At 43.8% G+C, this 19966-nt stretch overlaps 1 protein-coding gene across 1 annotated transcript in view; it reads right to left on the reverse strand.

Moving 5' to 3' along the window:
- The window catches only part of AK4 (adenylate kinase 4), a 397269-nt gene extending 396663 nt beyond the window's left edge, over window positions 1-606 (reverse strand). The window contains exon 1 of the mRNA XM_078669051.1: window positions 355-606. The gene's annotated coding sequence lies outside the window, so the exon portion shown is untranslated. The remainder of the gene's footprint in view (window positions 1-354) is intronic.
- Between the last annotated feature and the right edge of the window lie 19360 nt (window positions 607-19966).

The following is a 19966-nucleotide window of genomic DNA, read 5'->3' on the forward strand; positions in this document are numbered from 1 at the left end:
TGTCAAGGGACACCGAGAAGCGCACGATTCAAAAGTTCAATTGAGAGAAGAAAAAAAGCAGAATTAAATACACGCACACACTGTATCAAGCTGGCGAGGGCAGGAGGGAGGGAAACACAGCGCTACTTATGTGTTGGTTCCAGCTCAGCAGAACTGGGTCAAACATGAGCTCTTAAAACCTTTCCACTTATGCCTCTGTGACGCTGTGTGTTCCTCATCTCCTGCGCGCATTTCACAGCCCTGCCTGTATCTCACTTGCACACAGCATGCGCGTGTACCGCCTACACTGTACGCGAGGCGCTGCACAGTTTATAGTGTTGCAACGGTATACAGACTTGGAGGGAGTCCACTCACCGCCTCTTTCTTGGTCTTGCAAACTGTCTGCAATATGGCGTTTAAAATGCTGAAATGTTCCCGTGCATGCCACTGAGCTAGCTCCTAGCCGCCGCCCAACTCTGCCAGGAGCCTGCTCTCTGCTGGCACCCTGCTCTGTGTCTCTCTCCAAACGAGGAGCGCCCAGCGGCTTGGACCTATGCGAGGCGGTGTTCAGCGGCAGCTCCTTCCCACATGTAACAGCCAAGAATGCTATGTGCTCTGCTCACAGGGAAAGTATTCGCCGCCCATGGCACGCGGAGGTGCCTGGGACTTGTAGTCGGTTCCCTGCACAGTGCCCTGCAATCCGAAGGCCCCGCTGCGCTCGTGGACTACAAGTTCCAGGCCTGACCTTCAGCATTTTGCGGTCTCCGTGCCCTGTATGCCTCGAAGGCAGGACATTTATACATTTCTACTGGCTGTCAAAACCTAACAAAAAAGAGCTAAATCTTAAAATAGGTCGATGGCTATCTGCTGAAACCTCAAGTGAAGTTTCTTAGTGAAATGTTACACCACAGCACGGTCTTGTTTCAAATCTCTGTGCTATTTTGGGAAGTTTTTTATCGCATTTTAGCACAGTAAGTTGTTCAACTACTTCCTGTATTAATTCTTTGTGAATGGACTAGTCAACAAGAAAGTTACATAACCAAAGTTAACAACTCCTGAAGCCAATGAACACGGTTTTTAAACCCTGCAAAGCTGCATTGACTATTAAAGCCTCATTACAAGGATCTGCGTTTGGAGGGATGCCCTGTCCCATAAAGATAATAACACTATAATTACTCGGCAGTGGAGGATCAAATTATGCAGCAGGGTTGCTAAGCTATGTGGCAATGAAAGGCAAATTGTGTGTATGAATGAATGCTTTCTTGTGTGATCAATTAAAATCTTTACAATATTAAAATCTTACAAAATTCTGACTGAAACCCCCCTCCCCAAAAACACAAATGCATAAAAACAATAGTAGTTCAACAAAGGATAAAAGGTGTATTAGCAAGACACACAGTCAGACAATTTTTAAGGTCATATGAACCAAGGGAAAATAATTGCAGCAACATTCAGTTAAGTGCCAGCAGCATCATAAAGTGCTTAGTCATAGGCAATGTTTAAAATCTTATGAACCAAGACCAAAGAAGAATTGTAGCAGGCAAACTGTGTGGTGTATTTGCTGGTTGAAGGCAAAGAATGTAACACCTTATTATCTAGTCATTTTGGTATTTGAACACACTCATACAAAAGTGTTGCCTCTAGAGGTGGTTCAACGTAAATTCATTAATATAATGCCACGTGAATAGCAGCTTATTTCTGCCTTCGCTCATATCCACCAACTGCTTCTCAACTGGCCTTTCCCTGAATTCCTTTCCCCACCTTTCCAACTAGAAGCTGGCGCACTCCAGTTCCCCAACATGCCACATACCTGTATAGCGATGCTACAGATCTTTCTCTTTTTTTCTAACACAAATTTGCCAGAATACACACATAAAATAGAGCATGGTATGCTTATAGTAAGTAACAATATGTGCACTACATACTCTAGCCTTGTATACATTTCTAATTAACACAATCATTTATGCTAATAGCCTATACCTCATGTATCGTCCTAATCCAATCCAAAAGTACTTTATTTCGGCCGTCAAGACCATAAAAGATGCAATAAAAAAAACAAGTAAAATCACATATCAAATTACAATGTAAAAACAGCAAGAGAAGAAAGACACGGTAGTACAGTGTGTATAACAATCCATAAAATTCCTAATGCCTAATGTTACAGTTCATTTCCAACTAATGATTTAGCATTTTCAATATGTTACTCCGTTTCCACCACATAGCCATTAGAAACTTGGCAAGTGCAAATACGATGTAGTGGAGAGTGCTTGTTTTCAGAATTCTATATGATTGTAAGCAGTGTCTAAAACCAAGATTCCTGCACATGGGTACTAACCAGTACTTTCTTGATCTACTATAAGCAGGGCAGAAAAACAGCACAAGTAGTTCGTCCTCCACGCACGTGCTGCACCCTGGACAGATATTATCATCCAATGTAGACCATTTACTCGTGAATCCTTTGAGTGGTAATGTGCCAAGCCTCCATTGGATGAAAAGTTTCCTTGCTGTAGTCGGATAAATTATGTCCATAAAATCCTCAAATTTAAATGAACTTTTGGAAATCAGAAATTGTTCAGTACAGGTGCCTATTTTAGGGGCACACAGGAGCGTGTCTAATCTTTTGTCCTTGAAAATCTTACTGAGCATTTTAGGCGATAACCCAGAACAGCCTCTTTCAGGGTCATCCCACAGATTATCTAAACCCAATCGATAGAGCTCTCGTCTCACATAGGCCAGCCACGGTATTCTATCTGCACAGTTGTAGCTTAAAATGTGCTTCAGGTCTTGCTTATAATGGAGCAGTTCAGGGGTCGACCAGAGCCTATGCCAGAACCTCAGTGGCATTAGGGCCAGATCGTCTCCTATTGAGGGGAGCCCTAAATCCAATCTCAGTGGTAGAAGGGGCGTACCTTGAGGTAGCGACAGCAGTCGTCTAAGGAAGCTGGTTTCTACCTTGACTAATTCTGTCCCCGCCTTATTACCCCATAGTTCCCCCCATAAAGTGAGGCTGCCCTGGCTTGTGTTTTGTACATCTCCAAGGCCTGACTAACTGGCTTGAAGGTTGATGAGTTTGAGACCTTCAAAATAGCCCCCACCATTTGTGATAGCTTTAAACGAGATCTTGCTATCTGTGGGCCCCAAGATAGATTTTCGTGAAGGGTTACCCCCAGATACTGGAACGTTCTAACCCTTTCCAGTCTCTCCGTTCCCAGAGTTGGATTTGGCCTAGTAGATGCAGAGGGATTAAAAACCATGAACTTGGTCTTCTCCGCATTAATCTCTAGCCCATGCGCCCTGCAGAATTCCCCAAACTCGTCCAGTATCCGCTGGATCCCCATCGGGGATTTTGAAAGCAGGAGAGTATCGTCGGCAAACATTATTGCCGGGACCCTCCTGCCTGCCAGCCTAGGGGCGTCGTTGTTGGGGACATTGTCAAGGCAAGATATTACGTTGTTGACATAGAGGCAGAACAGGATTGGTGCTAAGACGCATCCCTGTCTTACCCCCCTGCCAACTGGAAACCTAGACGACAATGCCCCATCCCTCCCACACCTAACCTGGGCAAAATTTCCATTATGGAGGCGGATTATTGTTTGAAGGAGCTGTGGTGGGAGACCAAGGTCCCGGAGTACCGCCCATAGTTTTGCACGTGATACTAGGTCGAATGCGGACCTCAGATCCACGAACACCATGTACAGACTTCCCCCCTCGATCCCCGCCGTTTTCCAATAGAGGAGAACGAGGCGGAAAATCTGGTGCATGGTGGACGTGTTCTTCCTAAATCCTGCCTGGAGAGGACTAAGGATCGCGTTGTCCTCCATCCAGTCCAGGAGCTGGTCCAGCAGAAGGCGAGCAAAGAGTTTTTGGGGTACATCTATGAGGCTAATAGGCCTGTAGTTGGCTGGGAGGAGAGGAGAACCCTTTTTAAAAATTGGTACTATCTCTGCTCCCAGCCAAGTACAGGGGATCTCCATCCCTCTCAGAATTGAATTAAAGATAATATGTAGATAAGGACCCCAAATTTCTGGTTGATGTCTAAATAGGTCCCCAGGGAGTTTATCAAGACCTGGAGCCTTCCCTCGTGCAAGTCTCCCTATAGCATTCAACACCTCCTCCAAGGTGAACTCAAAATTCTCATTCTCGTTCTCATTAAGCTCGGTGGAGGTGTCAATTGCTACCTCTGACGATGTGGTGAAACTGTCTTCATACAGTTTGCTAAAATGGGATTCCCATACCGAGGCTGCAATGTTTGGTTCTACAGCAGGTTTTAGTTCCCCTGTACCTGTGTGTACCAATGACCAGAACTTTCTAGAATCCCTAGTTTCTAGCGCCATTGTAAGACTATGCCATCTGTCCCAATCCCACTCTTACTTAGCGAGGGCAATGGCTTCCCTATATTTCCTTCTCACCTCGTGTATTTTACTTTTGGCCGTGCCAGACTTGACCAGGGAGATCAACTCAGCCTTGATCTTCTTACACGTGGAATTATACCATGCTGAGGTTGGTGTCCTTTTCTTCCTTCTCGAAGTAACTGGATAGAAGACCTCTCCTAGGCTGCCTACCAAATCTGCATGATTTTCCCTAGTTTCTCATAGAGGACAGTTGATTTGGGTTTATTTATCAAGTTGTCCAGGTCTACTAATCTGGGAAGCGCCAAATCATAAATTTTCCTGCTACACTCTGTGGAATTGACTAGTTTTCCCCATTTTACCCTACGTCTATTGTTGGTTAATACTAAAGCCCCTGTATCTAGTTCTAAATTATTTAATGGTAGAGTATCTTTGGGGCCTGGGTGCACCAAGTCCAGTGAGAGAGCATTATGGTCGCTGTCCGTTCTCATCACCACCCTGAAATCCAAGACACATACTAGTATCTACAAAAATGTAGTCTAGACGTGATTCATGGCCTTTTCTGTTGAAAGTGCACACTGAGGGGCTGTCAGACGGAGTACGCCCGTTACAGGCCCTCAGTGCGTAATTCAAGGTGAGTGACATGATCTGCAGCGCCAAGGGAGACCACATTTTCGGACTTGGCGATTGACATGGTGGAATCCCCCAATAATCGTCCTCAGCCGACAGGGCGCCCTTCTTTAGACCCTGTAACGGTTCGAAGTGGCTATTAACGTCTCCTCCCATCAGAATCTTACAATCTGCTGGTAATAGTCCAAGAAATAAAGATAAGTCATCTAAAGTAGGTGATTCCATGGACACACTAACTGGACGGGAATAGACATTGACAATCGCCAAATTGTAAGTACATGGCCATTTTAAAAGAACGCATTGGATGTCTTCCGATTGGGTTGCCATAATTTCTGCTGTGCAGCCCAAATGGGACGCCACCCAGATTGCAAGTCCACCAGAAGGCCTCCCTTTTCCTCCCCACCTAGCTGGGATATAGAAAGTTTCAAAGCCCACCCTGGGGAAAACTTCCCTGGCCCATGTCTTTTGAAATAGGCAGATATCAATACTGTCCACTAGGGAGCCCCAGTCGCTACAATGTATTTTATTAGCCATACCCGCAAGGTTCCATGATAGGACCTTCATCCTTTTTGGCCCGGAGCTTGGTGGGTTTCCCTGGACACTCGTTCAACCCAGATCTTGATGGGTGACTAAAGCCCCTTCCATGGAAATGAGCCCAACCAGAAGCTCAGTGTCTATTGTATCTGTGGGTGGCGTGATCAGGGGAAGGATTCCTGGTACATCAGAGCCAGCCCACGTGATGGCGAGATGTGTAGGGCATTGGGAGGTACCAATGGCACTTAACCGGCCAGGATAAAAGTGGGCAACACCGGAATGACCATTATACAGGATGTCTGGCATTGTCCTCAACTGATCTGTATGGGCGACCACCCCCTCCCCAATAGACTCAACCCATGAAAGTCAGTCAACCTGATCAAGGCAGCTATACCTATTGGCATGGATAAAGTTGCTCTGCGATATTATGTCATGACGTAGGGGCCTATATCTTGTACCGTCAATGGCAAAGCCCACCCTAGTCCAGCCATCATTCCCTTCCAAATGCAAATTACTGTTTCTTGGATAGAAGAAGGACAAGGGTACCAATTGTATGGATGAGTTTCCTGGGCTCCCCAGCCAATTGAAAATGTGATAAACAATGTTGGGGTTCCTAAAACTTACCAAAATACAATCACCCCCTATTTTCTTTACGGTATGTCCTACCCAGGGAACCCTCCTGACCATCAGTATTTCTCCTCTCATATTAGGTGGGAGTGGCCTGTGAATGTTCAACCAGCTGATGACTTTGTTTCTGAGTGAATCAAAGGGTTCCAATACAGAGTCGGGAAGCTCAGGGACCCCGATCAAAATCACAGTATGAGCTGCCGCCTCTGGAGGTAAGTTGACTATATTTGGGCGATTTAAACTATTAGCCACCCGCCGAGGGCGATCGGCCACCCTAATGGGCGACTTTTCTTTCCTCTGAGTAGGCGCTGTAATAGGCAACTTTGACTTCCGCACTAAAGGAACGGGAGGGAGTTGCCTTTGTGGGGGTATTGGATTGGGTTTGGGTGTAGTGACCATAGATACACTCTCAGTACGAGGGGCATTGGTCTTCTTCGCCATTGGGGTACTAGAAGCACTATGGGAAGAAGGAGACCCCATACTCATCATAGTTGCACCTTGAGCGCTTGTCAAAGTCCTTAACTGATCCTCCATCCCCCCGGTCGCTACTTCTAGAGCTTGTAATCTAATATCAATATAATCAAGCCTGGCCAACAAGGGATCTAGAAGTTTCTTAACAGCATCTACAATGAAATCAATGGACTAGGCCCTTACACCACAAGACCCTTCACCAAAAATAAATGGGCCGGCCGGTACGTGCGTCTGTGTATCAACAGGATGCATTGAGCTTGCCGTTTCAGTAACCATCACGGTAGCAGGGTGTTCCATCGTTTCGGGCCCAGTGCCAATAGAGTTTGAAATTTGATCCAATTTGGGCCTTTTTTTACCCTTCGGCTGTCTAGTTCTTTTTCTCTTTGGGACTGCACCCTCCCGGAGGCCCCGTAAATGTACTGCATTTAAGTCACTACCCTCATCCACAATGATGACTGGGTTAGGTGTTAGAGAAATGGAGACCTCAGATGTTGTAAGACAGGAATCTCGGCGTGGATTCGAAGGGGTCCGCAGCTGCTGCAGAACAGATTCTATAGTTTGGTCTATACTGTCCAAGAGAGAAAAATGGGGGACGTTCTCAGTGTCTGGGGTTTTGGCAATCATAGTTAGGCACGGGGATAAGTCAGATCCTTCCACAGACTGATCTTCTGGGGATGTCATGCTATGATTTACTGCTGTACTAGGTTTGATGAGAAAACTATCCAAAGTACCTGCAGCCTTGGTGGATAATCCTGGTGGTTTCTTTCTAGTCTCCCTCGTTGCCATGTTCTTACAATATCGGCTTATTCCCAACCAAACATTCACAGTCAGTCACGGGGGGACCAAGAGGGGTGGCCACCGCCGGTCTCTTCTGGGCTTGAACGGGCTACAACGGGCCCGCCCTTGGCCCGGGCTTCGCCCGGCGCACACACGCGCGCGTCCCGCGTGTGCGTGCGTTGAGCAGCCTAAATAGGGAGTGCTGAGGGGGCGGGGCAGGAAGAGGACCCAGGTGCGGCCGGTGTCTTTGCCGCTGTGCTACCTGGTCCTCGCAGTCCCGCAGCTGGTTCCGGCGAGTGCCCCCAAATACAGTAAAGTCCCGGTGTTGCTGGAGAAGTCCCGCAGGGCAGGGAAGGTACAAAAATCCACAATGCAGCCTCGAGCGGCACCCTACCGTCCTAATAATACCGAGTATTAAATGATAAGTAATACATACAGATATATCGTCCTAAGAATACAGAGCTCTAAATAAATCACTAAAAATGCTACATAATCTACACCTTCTACTAATACATACTATAACTCTAACTATGTAGTAAAATGCTAAAAAGTCTATAACTCTAACCTAAATTGACTTACCCCATCACAAAGCTCCCCAGGTATTTATTTATTTATTTATTTATTTACCGATTTGTAGAGCGCATTGCTGCCCGTGAGCGTCCCAGCGCTAAATGACAAGAACCAGATGTAGATGGAGCCTACGGGAACAGCCAGGTTTTAAGTGCTCTACGGAATAAGAGAAGGTTGGGTTGGGCTCTGATGTCTGGGGGAAGAGTGTTCCAGAGTTTGGAGGCATTGTATGCGAACAGTCGACCGCCAGAGCGGGCTTTCTTAATTCTGGGAACAGAAGCTAAATTGCAGTTTGAGGATCGAAACGTTATTTTGGTGGTGTGAGGTGTGATGAGGTTTTGTAGGATATGTGGGGCTTTGCCATGTAGGATTTTGTGTGTTGTGCAGAGTGCTTTGAATTGAATTCTCTCCTGGACGGGCAGCCAGTGCAAGGCGTTCAAAGCGGGTTTGGCTGAGCAGCGGCGATGGGTTCCTGTGAGGAGGCGGGCGGCGGTATTTTGTACTGTCTGGAGCTTTGAGAGTACTTTTTAGGAGCCCCCAAATAGAGGGCATTGCCGTAGTCCAGGCGAGACAACACGAGACCATGGATTAGGAGTTTTTGGGATTGTGCTGGGAGTAGGGGAAGAATTTTCCTAGCTGACCGTAGGAGGCTGTGACACACACCAGCCGTTTTCCTAGCTTGGGCGGAAAAATTGAGGCCTTCATCTAGCCATATTCCTAGGCTCTTGATTTCCTGTTTCGGAACGGGTGGGGTACCCATGCAGGGTGGCCATAGGGATTTGGAGTGGTAGAGTGATTTATTGCCCAGGATCATTATCTCTGACTTGTCGTTGTTCAGTTTAAGGTGGGAGAGGTTCATCCATTTAGTTATTTCATTTAGACAGGTTTGAAGGTTAGAGAGGGAGTGGTCTTGCTGATTTAAGGATACTACCAATTGGGTGTCGTCAGCGTAAGTTAGGAGCTTGATCCCAAAAGGGGTGACAATTTTTTCAAGGGGGGACATATAGACATTAAAAAGGGTCGGGCTCAGGGACGAGCCCTGAGGGACCCCACAGCTGATGGCAGTGGACCTGGACGTGAAGTTGCCATCTGCTACCTGGAAGGATCTGTTATCCAGAAAGGATTTAAGCCAAGCCAGGGCCGTTCCTGTGATTCCAAGCTCACTGAGCCTGTGGACCAGTGTCGAGTGGTTGACGGTGTCGAAGGCTGCGCTCAGGTCCAGGAGGATCACTGCCACTGATCCTCCTGAGTCCATAATTTTCCTTGCCTCTTCGACAACCGCCAATATCGCAGTTTCTGTGCTCTGGCCAGGCCTGAATCCAGTCTGGGAAGGCTCCAAGAGCCCATTGGTTTCAAGATGGTGGGATAGGCTAATTGACGTACTTCTCAGCTATTTTACTAATGCCGGGGAGCAGGGAGATCGGCCTGTAGTTGCCTAGTTCCAGTGGGTCCAGGTGCGGTTTTTTGATCAGCGCTTTCACCGTTGCTTTTTTCCAGCTAGGGGGAACGATGCCGTGGGTGAGTGAGATGTTAATCAGTTTTTTCAGGTACGGGAGAATGGTGGGCGCTACTAATTTAAGGATGTTGAGTGGTGCGGGGTCAGTGGGGCAACCACTTTTGATTGAGTTGAGTATGGGAAGGAGAGTGTCTATTGTCAGGGGAGTGAAGTGTGACAGTTGACATGCTGTAGCATGGTGTGTAGGACTGGACTGGTCAGCAACAGAGGGAGCGTCCAGAGTTGGCGGTGGAAGGGAGTTGATGATGTTTGTTATCTTCAAATTGAAGAATTCTGCAAGTTCATTGCAACGGGTAGCTGACGGCTCTACTAGGGGGGGAGGCTCCGGCACTTTGAGAAGTTTCTTAGCTATTTGAAACGTTTCCCGGGAAGAGTTGGTAGATGATCTGATTTTCTCCTCGAAATAGTTGGCTTGGGCGGCTTTAAGCGCTTTTTTATAGTTAAGAAGGATTTTTTGTATTCAGTTTTTTTTGTGGGATCGAAAGTTTTCTCCAATCTCTTTCTGATCTCTTGCATGCTTTTTTTAGAAGCCGCGTTTCCTGGGTGAACCATGGGGAAGTAGCTTTGCCCCGAGGCTTACCGGAGGTTTTTTTTGGAAGCGTTTTATCCAGTGACTCTCCTATCCAAGTCGAAAACTCTGCGTCCGCGTAAATGGGGTTGTCTTCAAGTTTAGGAGGGGATTGCTCTAGATGGAGTTTCCAATTTTCTGGATCTAATTTAGACCAGGAGCACGTGGGCTTGTTAGGAAGGGTTGTGAAGCATGGAGTGGGAGTCACCTGCCAATTTAGTTGGACTAAGAAATGGTCAGTCCAAGGTACCGGGATAGGATCCAGGACAGTAAGATCGGTAATATTGGAGAAGATCGGGTCCAGTAAATGGCCGAAGACCTTATCCCTCTTTCACTTTGCCTCAAGTTCAACCCATTACTATCACTCGATACCAATCTTCTGACATGCTGCAATTACTTATTTTTATATACCCGGTCATTTATTGATGATTTGAAAAGTATACTGAATATTTGAGTGTTGCACTGCAATTTGCCGACCTTGTCTCCGGTCCACCGCAGTTCGGCTAAACTGATTGTTGTGGAGGGAAAGGCCTGTTGCTGCCCACTTCGTAGTTGAACTGCTGTGGGCCATTTTTAGACCTCGCCTGAGCCAGCACATGTGCTGCTCTGGTAAGACTTTTAGTAAGGGGGCTTCAAAAAGCTGACCACATGCTTTTTGTGTGGCCTAAAGCTTGCGGCTACGCGCACGGGTGCCATCTGGCTTTCCTCTCTCGTAATGGCTCATTAAGCGCATCGCTCACGGGCACTCTTGTTGTCAGTTGCTTTCCATTCCCCAGTTTGCCACCACACTGCAGCAGGGCTCCGTATCTCTCCACGTTGGACGGGTGGACTTTCACAGCCCCGTGCAACCTAACGTGCAATGCACAATATCATTCACAGTGCTGTATGTACATCAGAGTACACTGCACACTCTTTATTTTAGAACACTTAATTTCATGTACGTCACTAGTATTTCTGGGTATTCCCCCTCCCGCTTCACATTTGAAGCCCTTCCCCTACCCTTCGAACACAAACGCAGCATTGCCCTCATTGCAGTGTGCTTCGAGTGAGGCAGAAAGAGGCACCGCCCCCTAATCAGACTCGTTGCTTTCACGGTGCTCAGTCGCCCGCTGAGATGAGCTTCTTGGCCTCTCTTGTCTGCTGTACCCTTACCGATACCCTGTCCTTCCTTACTGTACTCCAGTAAAAATATTGCGATCTTTACTTTCACCCTTCTGCTCCTCAACTATACTAGTGCAGTTCCAGTGGCGGTGACTGTTCTATGACACAGAGTCCTTGGTTAATGTTCTTGACCATTAGCCTACATACGCACAATACTAACATCTGGAAATTCATTTGTCTACCATGCCGGCAAACTTGAACTTCTGAATAAACATCTATACTCTACGCCTACATTATATGCATATGCATGGTAAGGGTAACTTTTTTTTTTTTAATAACATCTTGTTTCTTGCTGAACTCTGGCACAGTAATGTATAACAATGCTTGGCACTCAGAGATGTAATGTTAGGTCTGTGGTAGCAATCACAGACTAATGAGGCAGCAATTTGGACTTTTAAACCTTGACATGATGGTTATCAAGGGCATACCTGCACAACATTAGTGTGCAAAAATACGCAGCACTTCATTATTTTCCCTTTAGTCACAATGATCGGCTGAATAGGATTTACACATCCTAATATTTTCCTTACTTAAACATAGCTACTTACATGCCTTGACTATTATGGTTGTTTTAGCACACTTTAATTAGTGTTCACTGGATACCTGTTTTTATTAAGTGTCCTCATTCGTGCTTTTTATCAGTCTCTGTGAGCAGTGGTATAACAATTTGCCTGTTCAATTAACATTCACCTGCATACTCCTTTTGTTAATTTAACATCCGGTATATGTGCTTTCTAATGCTTGCTAATAAGCTTCGTAAACATCTAATACACGATCTTGGTAGCTTTAAGGACAATGATCGCTCCACCTCAAACAAAAACAAACATTGTCATTTACATAGCCAATAGGTCTCGCTTTTGGAGCTTTATAAGTATTTAGTTATGCAGCACAATATCCTTGTTGCAACAACATCAACTATTGCATGGCTAAACACTTATAAGGTCCCACAGGCGGGGACCTATTGGCTATGCCAATGTTTGTTGGATAGTTAGCGCTCTAGTCGTTCTGAATAACAGACGCTACTTAAGTGCTATGAGCGCGCGGACGCATCATTAGTCATAATGATACCCATCTGCTCACTATCTGCTAACGCGCTGCAATTACTTATTTTTATATACCCGGTCTGTTATTGAGGATTTTAAAAGTATACTGAATATTTGCGTTTTGCACTGCACTTTGCGTGCCTTGTCCCCGGGCCACCGCGGATCAGCGGAACCAATTATTGTAGAGGGAAAGGACTGTTGCTGGCCACTTCCTGGTTGAACTACAGGGGGCAATTTTTTAATGACCTCTCAGTACCACATCATTATATAAAGACAGATCCTCCTTGAGTTTCCAAAAAGGAGTCACTAACCCCTCTCCTCATTCGCTTATTCGGCCATCCATTAGTACTATATGTCATTTCAAGTTCAAATTCATCATCCTTCATTTCTTGTTGCCAAACTTCCACTGATTAACAATTCCTCATGGTACACAATACCACCCATTCCACACAATACATCCTCATATGTAAATGCTACATCATACTCCACTTGCTTACCCTCCTCTTCCCTGGGTTCATTTCTACAGGAAGTCATATAATCCATCCGCTATCACATGGTCTCTACCTCGAACAAATTCAATTTCAAAGTGGTACATTTGCAACTTAAAGACCAACCTTACCAACACATTCCTTCCACCTCCCGGTCTAAGTATATTCACTGAAGGTTTGTGATCCGTGCATTCTTTAAACTTAGTTCCCCAAATGTACAACCTGAACCACTGTACAGCCCAAAATGCTGCTAACAATTCTTTTTCAATCATGGAATTATGCCTTTCCACCGGCTTTAGAGTATGTGAAGTATATGCCACAATCCACTTGTCCTTTCCCTTCTTCTGAGCCAAAACTACTCCAAAGCCGTAACCAGTAACATCCACTGAAATAATACAGTCCACTTTCATTTCAAAAGGTTTCAAATAGGGGGATTTCAAAATCTCTTCTTTGATACCTGCAAAACATTTCACTTGCTCCTTCCCCATTCAAATGTAGCATTCCTCTTAAGTAATTTCCTCAGTTGCTGCACTTTCATAAAGTAATTCTGTACAAATCTATAATAGTATTTTGCAAGGCACAAGAAGGACATCAGTTGCTCCTTGCCAGTTGGTTCTGGGGCATTCAATATTGCTTCTATGTGACCAATTTTAATGTGAATACCATCTTTCAAAATGCCATGACCCGAGTACTCCATTCGGACTTACCAAATTTGCACTTCTTACATTTAATGTCAAACCCTTGTCACTTCAAATTGATAACACCTAATTCAGAATTACATCATGTGTGTTCTTGTCCTTTCCAAATACCAAGATGTCATCTTGAAATACTTCCACCTCCTCCACACTGGCTAACAATGTTGTAATTTCCCTTTGAAACAAGGCTGATGCACTAGCTAGCCCAAAAGGCATTCTCTTGTACTAAAAAGCCCATTCAGTTGTTATGAAAGCCTTGAAGTGCCTTTAATCCTCTTCCAATTCAATCTGGTGATGTGCACTGGTCACATCTATTGTAAAATAAAACATGGCATGGCATACAGATGATAGCAATTCTTGTAAATTATGTAAAGGAAAGGTATCGCCCCAGATAGCTTCATTAGGACATTTTAAGTCTATGAATAGGCATAACTCTCAATTAGGTTTAAGTGATAGCACCACAGGTGACTTCCATATCTGAACTCTCAACTGGTTCAATTATATCCTTTAAACATAAATCATTCCACATTTCCTTAAGTTTGGATCTATAGTTCATTGCCACATTCTGTAATTTCTGTTTCATGGTATTCATGTGTTCTCGTAATGTAATCTTGTGTTTAAACCCCTTTAACTTCCCCAAGGATTCCTTAAACACTTCTGGAAACTTCCCCTTAAGATTTTTATATTACACCTCTTCTTTACTTAATTCTTGCTCATCATAAATCAGTGGATTCCAATTAGGATCCAACTTAATTCCTAACTCATTAATGTGGGGCCATCCTAATATTAATTTGTCTTTGTCATCAACATACAATTTCCTAAGCTATTGGTTATGGTTATGGGTAAATTTAGTCTGTACATACACAAATCCCACTATAGATTTTGTTTTGATCTGTCTAACTTCAAGGACACACCTCTGTTAGGTACAGTTTCTACCTGGCCACAACTTATGGAACATATTTTTTACTCATGATGGTATACCAAGCATTTGAGTCCCCCGTAGCATTTACCTTACATCCACCCACACTTAGTTTACACAGTAATAAGTAATTTCACAGAATTTCCTTTACAATGCTCTGCTCCCTCCTGTATACTTAGCATCCCACCTTGCAGACTTCCTTCTACCTCTCCTTCATCATATTACCATACAAAGTTTACATTTTTCTTAACACCTTTGTAAACTCAGCCTAAGTGACCTTTTCTCTTGACTTGAACGACACATTTTCCCCACAGCGGGGCACGCCTTGAAGTAAGCCAAATATTCACTTGACCCACACCTTAAACACAATTTTGTACCAGTTTTTTTTTTTACATTACTTGTTTTTCCCTTTGTCTTTACTTTCCTTCACCGTCATAATAGCATTAACAGATTCGCCATTAATATTGCTGTATTCCTTCCTTGCAGTCTGGATGCACTTCTCAGATACTTCAATGCTCCTGGCTGCCTCCAAAGCAGTTTTCCGAATAACTTCACCTCAAGACCACAACTTCTCCTGTATATTTTTAGACTTTGTTTCCATTAGCCGTTGGTCTCTCAACACCTCGTCATACGACATACTTTCAAATGTGTCCGTAACTGCTAGTCCTCCATGTGACGCTACAAACTGATCAATGGATTAATCTTCTTGCTTAGCCCTGGTAAGAAGTTTAAACCTTTATAATAATACATATATTTTCATACCATAACGTTCATGTAATTGCTTTTTATCAACCTTGGTACATCTCAACATCTTCTGGATTTTCCAACGGTGATACATTTTTTAATTCTCTTAAACCCACAGCCCCAGATTTATTCTTCCACAAAGACAAGTACCATTAAGGAGAATATTATTCCTCCTCTAGAACTGCCATGTATGCCTCAAATAAATCCACCCACATTTCGCACTCAATCAGTGGTTCCCCAAGCTCAGCCCAAAAAAATGGTGGAGGTTGTATTGAAGGCATGATCCACTTGGCTAACAATACTCTGAATTTAATAGTACGACAAGGTGCGCGAATCACCGCGATCCGGCACTGAATTTCATAGCAGTACAAGGTGCGCAAATCAGTGTGATCCAGTGCTGAATTTAATATCAGTATGAGGTGTGCATGAATTTAATAGCAGTACATGGTGCGCAAATCACTGTGATCCTGCGCTGAATTTAATATGAGTATAAGGTGTGCAAATCACTATGATCCCCTTGCAAGAGATGTGCAAATCCCGTACTACTCTCGGAATGGATACTGCTTGTTTTAGCACCTTATAATTGAGGGTAAGTGAATCACCGTACATCCACTCAGTAAAGCACCCAAGGAAAAGCTCAGTAGTATTTCCTTACCAGCTTAACTCTACCACAACTCCAGGATTTTTTAAATAAATAAAAAAATCCACTTCACTTTAAGGTGAGCGAATCACAGTGGATCCACTCAATAATGTAATTGATCAGGCTTTAAGTTTTAAGGTGTGCGGATCACCGTTCCTGCAAAAGCAGCCCAAACCAAAAATTGCTGCTACGTCATGTAATGATGTCACAGAGCAACTCAATCCAACATGGCTGCCTGCAGATCACATCATACACGATGCACGCAGCTTACTTTTACATGCGCATTAGGCCTGCTCAACTGTTCTCATTTACTTGTATTATACACAACGCACATTAGGCCTCTTGGCCGACATCTCACTACCTGCACCAAAAGTCCTCCTACCATTTCAACTAGAAGCTGGCCCACGTCAGTTCCCCAACATTCCACATACTTGTGTAGTGATGCCACAAAAAGACTTGTCAGAGTTATAAAAATGCATACGTTTCCAAAGACAGAAACTGTAGACATTATGATTGGGTTTGGGACTTCAGTCTACAGAATTGCCAATAATTATTTTATTCCAAATGGAAATGTATTTAAAGGACCATTATGTAAGCAATATTTCTGCTTCATTCTTGACAAGAGGTTATGTTAAAAATAACCGTACTGTAACTTAAAATAAAATGATGAAAAAAGAGCAGAACCTTGCAAGCTGTTAGTCTAAATGGCATTCCTTTAGCTCTGATGAAGCATGATCTAGCTGTATTAAGTATTTTCTTATCACGCCTATTTAATCAAGTTACGGGTCAGGTTCCATAATCATTCAAGGGCTGTATAATCCTCCTAATACACAAAAACGACCCAAAAAACAATCCCAAACCTTTTAGTGTCATTGCATTGCTTGATGTAGAAGCAAGTTATATGCTAAATATTTATTGTTCAAGCTAACCGATGGGCGAATGATTATAACTTTCTGACAGCAACTCAAACTGGAGTTTGAGCTGGATGTTCCACAATTAATAAATCTCAGCCCCCTCATTTTGCTACCCAACAAAGTATTAAAAAAAACAGACCCTATAGGTTTGCTTTATTGACTACAGAATGGCATTCGACAAGATAAATCATAATAGATTATGGGATAAATAATCATTTAGCGGAATACATTGATCGCTGGTACAACTTACATTAAATAGACTTCTAATAAGATACCTGGACAAGAATCAAACAGTCCAATAATAACATAGTCCCCGCAAGATCCGTGCTGAAAATTGCGTCAAACGAGGATGTGTGTTGGCTCCACTTCTGTTCTTTTTATACATCATGGATCTTCCGCTCTACATGAATTTCTTAGAAGGCCTACCTCCAAAACTAGCCAAGCAAACTATTAATCACTTAGTCTATGCAGATGACCTGGTGATTGTCCAACAAACTCCATCAGGCCTACAAAGACAAGTGCTGAGGCTTAACAAATTCAATAACAACGGATTGGCAGTAAATGTCACAAAACAAAAATAATGGGTTTTGCAAAAGAAGGGAAGCATCCAGAATGGAAGTTAGGACATCAACACATAGTAATTAATTATAATTATTTGGGAGCAACCATAGACACCAAACTATCCTGGGCTGACGACATTTTTAAGCAAAAGCAAACCGCAAACCTGACTACCAAATCAGTGAAACAGTTTGCTAATATCTATGGTGGAAGAGACATTAGTCTGTCATTTTTCCTTTAAATGCTAATCTCCTCCCTTTGCATTAGGTTACATGAGTGGCATGCAGAGACCCATATGTGCAAGAGCTCAATGCCATCTATATGGAAAACCTTAAATGATTGTTAAATCTAACGACTTCAACACCACATGATGTACTCAGATTAGAACTCAATCTGACATTATTATCCATTTTGCATATCACTCCCATGATCAATTATGTCTGTGACTGTAGCAAGGTGGGAGAGGACATCCGTAAATGGTTGATGAACGAAAATAAACAAACTTGATCTTAATCCACCCTCTATAGAAAAAGTGATCCAGGAATGTAATCTTCTTCCATTAACTTCACTAATAAGGACGGCATGATCCTAGTGAAAAGGGGTAATAAAAACCACTCTATGGGGTATAAGCCATGAAACAGACTTAGGGCCAGATGTACGTGGTCAAATACGCATCGTTTAGGATTGGTATTTGGCTGAGAGCAATGTAGGTGAGTTTAAACCTACTAGCAAAATGAGGAATCGCAAATTTGCGATTCCTTATTTCGCTTCTTCATTTAAGGAATCGGAAATAGCGATTCCTTCCTTATTAACGAATCTCAATTTGTGATTCGTTATTAAGGAATATTAAGGAATCGCTAATATTTTAGCGATTCCTACCTACATTCAATTTTGCGAGTCCTTTTTAGCGAAAAGGTAAAATTCACTAACAAGGACTCGCAAATTTAATTTTACCTACATCTGGCTCATAATTACTTTATTGGACTACAAATACACAAAGCTATCCTTAGTTTCTTACTTTCTTTATCAAAACAACCATACATTGATTTAAACTTAAAGGCAGTAAATAAGCTGAAATATTTAAGTTTTCATTTATTATATATTCCAATATGCCAGTTAGAAGGATCATGGAAAACACACATTTGTGCATACGTGATTAGAACATTTAATTTCTACAGCACATTACATTTCTTTGCTCAAAACTACAAGGTTAATGTAGAAAATATTTACGTTTATCACATATTAAAGAAAATGTTAGGATAACTAAGGAAGTAATCAGATGTTGTTTTAATTTACAGACTGATTGTTTTATTAGTAAATGAATAAAGAATCTGGATTTAGCCTATGAGTTGCTTGAACAATGAACTAAGTCGAACCATCAGTGTGAGGACACTTGAAATTAGAGTTCCTGCTATTATTGGATTATAAGGAGGTCATCAGTCAGTGTATCAGGGGGCAGGTCCAAGATGGCAACCTAGGCGACGTGGGTCTCAGAGCTCTGTGTGCAGCCTGCATATAATCCTACGGTATCCTACGCCTGATACCCCACAAAACCCCAAACCTTGTCAGAGAGGCATGACCAGAGAAAGCATGACAGCAGTACTGCTTGGACTCGCATTCCAGCGACCCCCTGCGTGGGAGGAGTGGCCAGCACTGCAAGGAGGCCAAGCGGTGCACGGCAGCACCACAAAAGGAAACCAGCAATGGGCACCAAACAGCGACACTCGATGGCGTCAAAGAGACCTTGAGCAAGGGTTGCCCATTGCTGCCCCCTCGCCAGAAAGTAGATTTAAGTGTGGGGGGGTGACGCGAGCTGAATAGCAGCGATTGGCAACATCTAAGTTGCTGCGAGTGTGGGCACTCAATATCACCTGAGAGCGGATTGAAGAGCGGAGGCTTGCAGTGAGGCCTGAGCACAAGCCCTGGGCACCGGTGGCCGTGATGCGATTAGCTAGGCCTGCTGTATGGCTCACCACTGATCTGAGCCCCCTAGGCCTTCACCTCACATTTATTTGGGGGATCTGGCCTTGAAGACTGGGCACAGTGAAGAAAGTGACCCGATTAGGGTCACCCGGGTCACTCATGACCACCTCTCAGCCTTCCAAACAAATGAAGAGTCGGTCAGACAGTTGAGAATACAAACCAAAGTGATTTATTAGTCATACACTCGAGTGGAAGCCAGTCTGACCATCCTTCTTAGATTGCTACAGAGGGACTGACCTTAGACAACATAGTAAGGCATAAAATAAATTTCCAGTACCCATAAAGACAAGCCCAGACAGGAATTTTCCAGTCATGGAGCTGGTGAACAAAGAAGATGCAGAAAGATGAGCTACAATCCTGGGACTGGGCACCTAGTATCTTGCATTCAAGGTTACTTTGCCTGCCCCCAAGGCTCTGAGCTGTGGGAGCAGGCCTATCTAGACAGAAAGGTATGCAATAAAATGAACAGTCTATTCAATAGCACAGCAAAACTCAACCTTAAAAAAATTCACATAACAGAGGACACATTGGCAGCTGCTTTTCGGGGAGGCAGACACGAAGTGAGACAGAAGTTAGTTTTGACCATTGCTCAAAATGGCGGCTAATACAAAATGGTGCAGCAAATGCTAACTTAAATCTTACAAAGTCAACCAAAAATTTTTTCATTCCAACAACAGACAGCGGCAACCCTCAGAGACTAACACCATGGAATAGCACAGGGGCAGTTGGGGCACGGACAGTGATCGACGCATGGGCCAGAGACATGCCTCCCCCCACTGCAATTGACTACACCCGAAAGG

This window comes from Lissotriton helveticus, chromosome 1_2 (genome assembly GCF_964261635.1).
Source record: "Lissotriton helveticus chromosome 1_2, aLisHel1.1, whole genome shotgun sequence".
Taxonomy (NCBI): domain Eukaryota; kingdom Metazoa; phylum Chordata; class Amphibia; order Caudata; family Salamandridae; genus Lissotriton; species Lissotriton helveticus.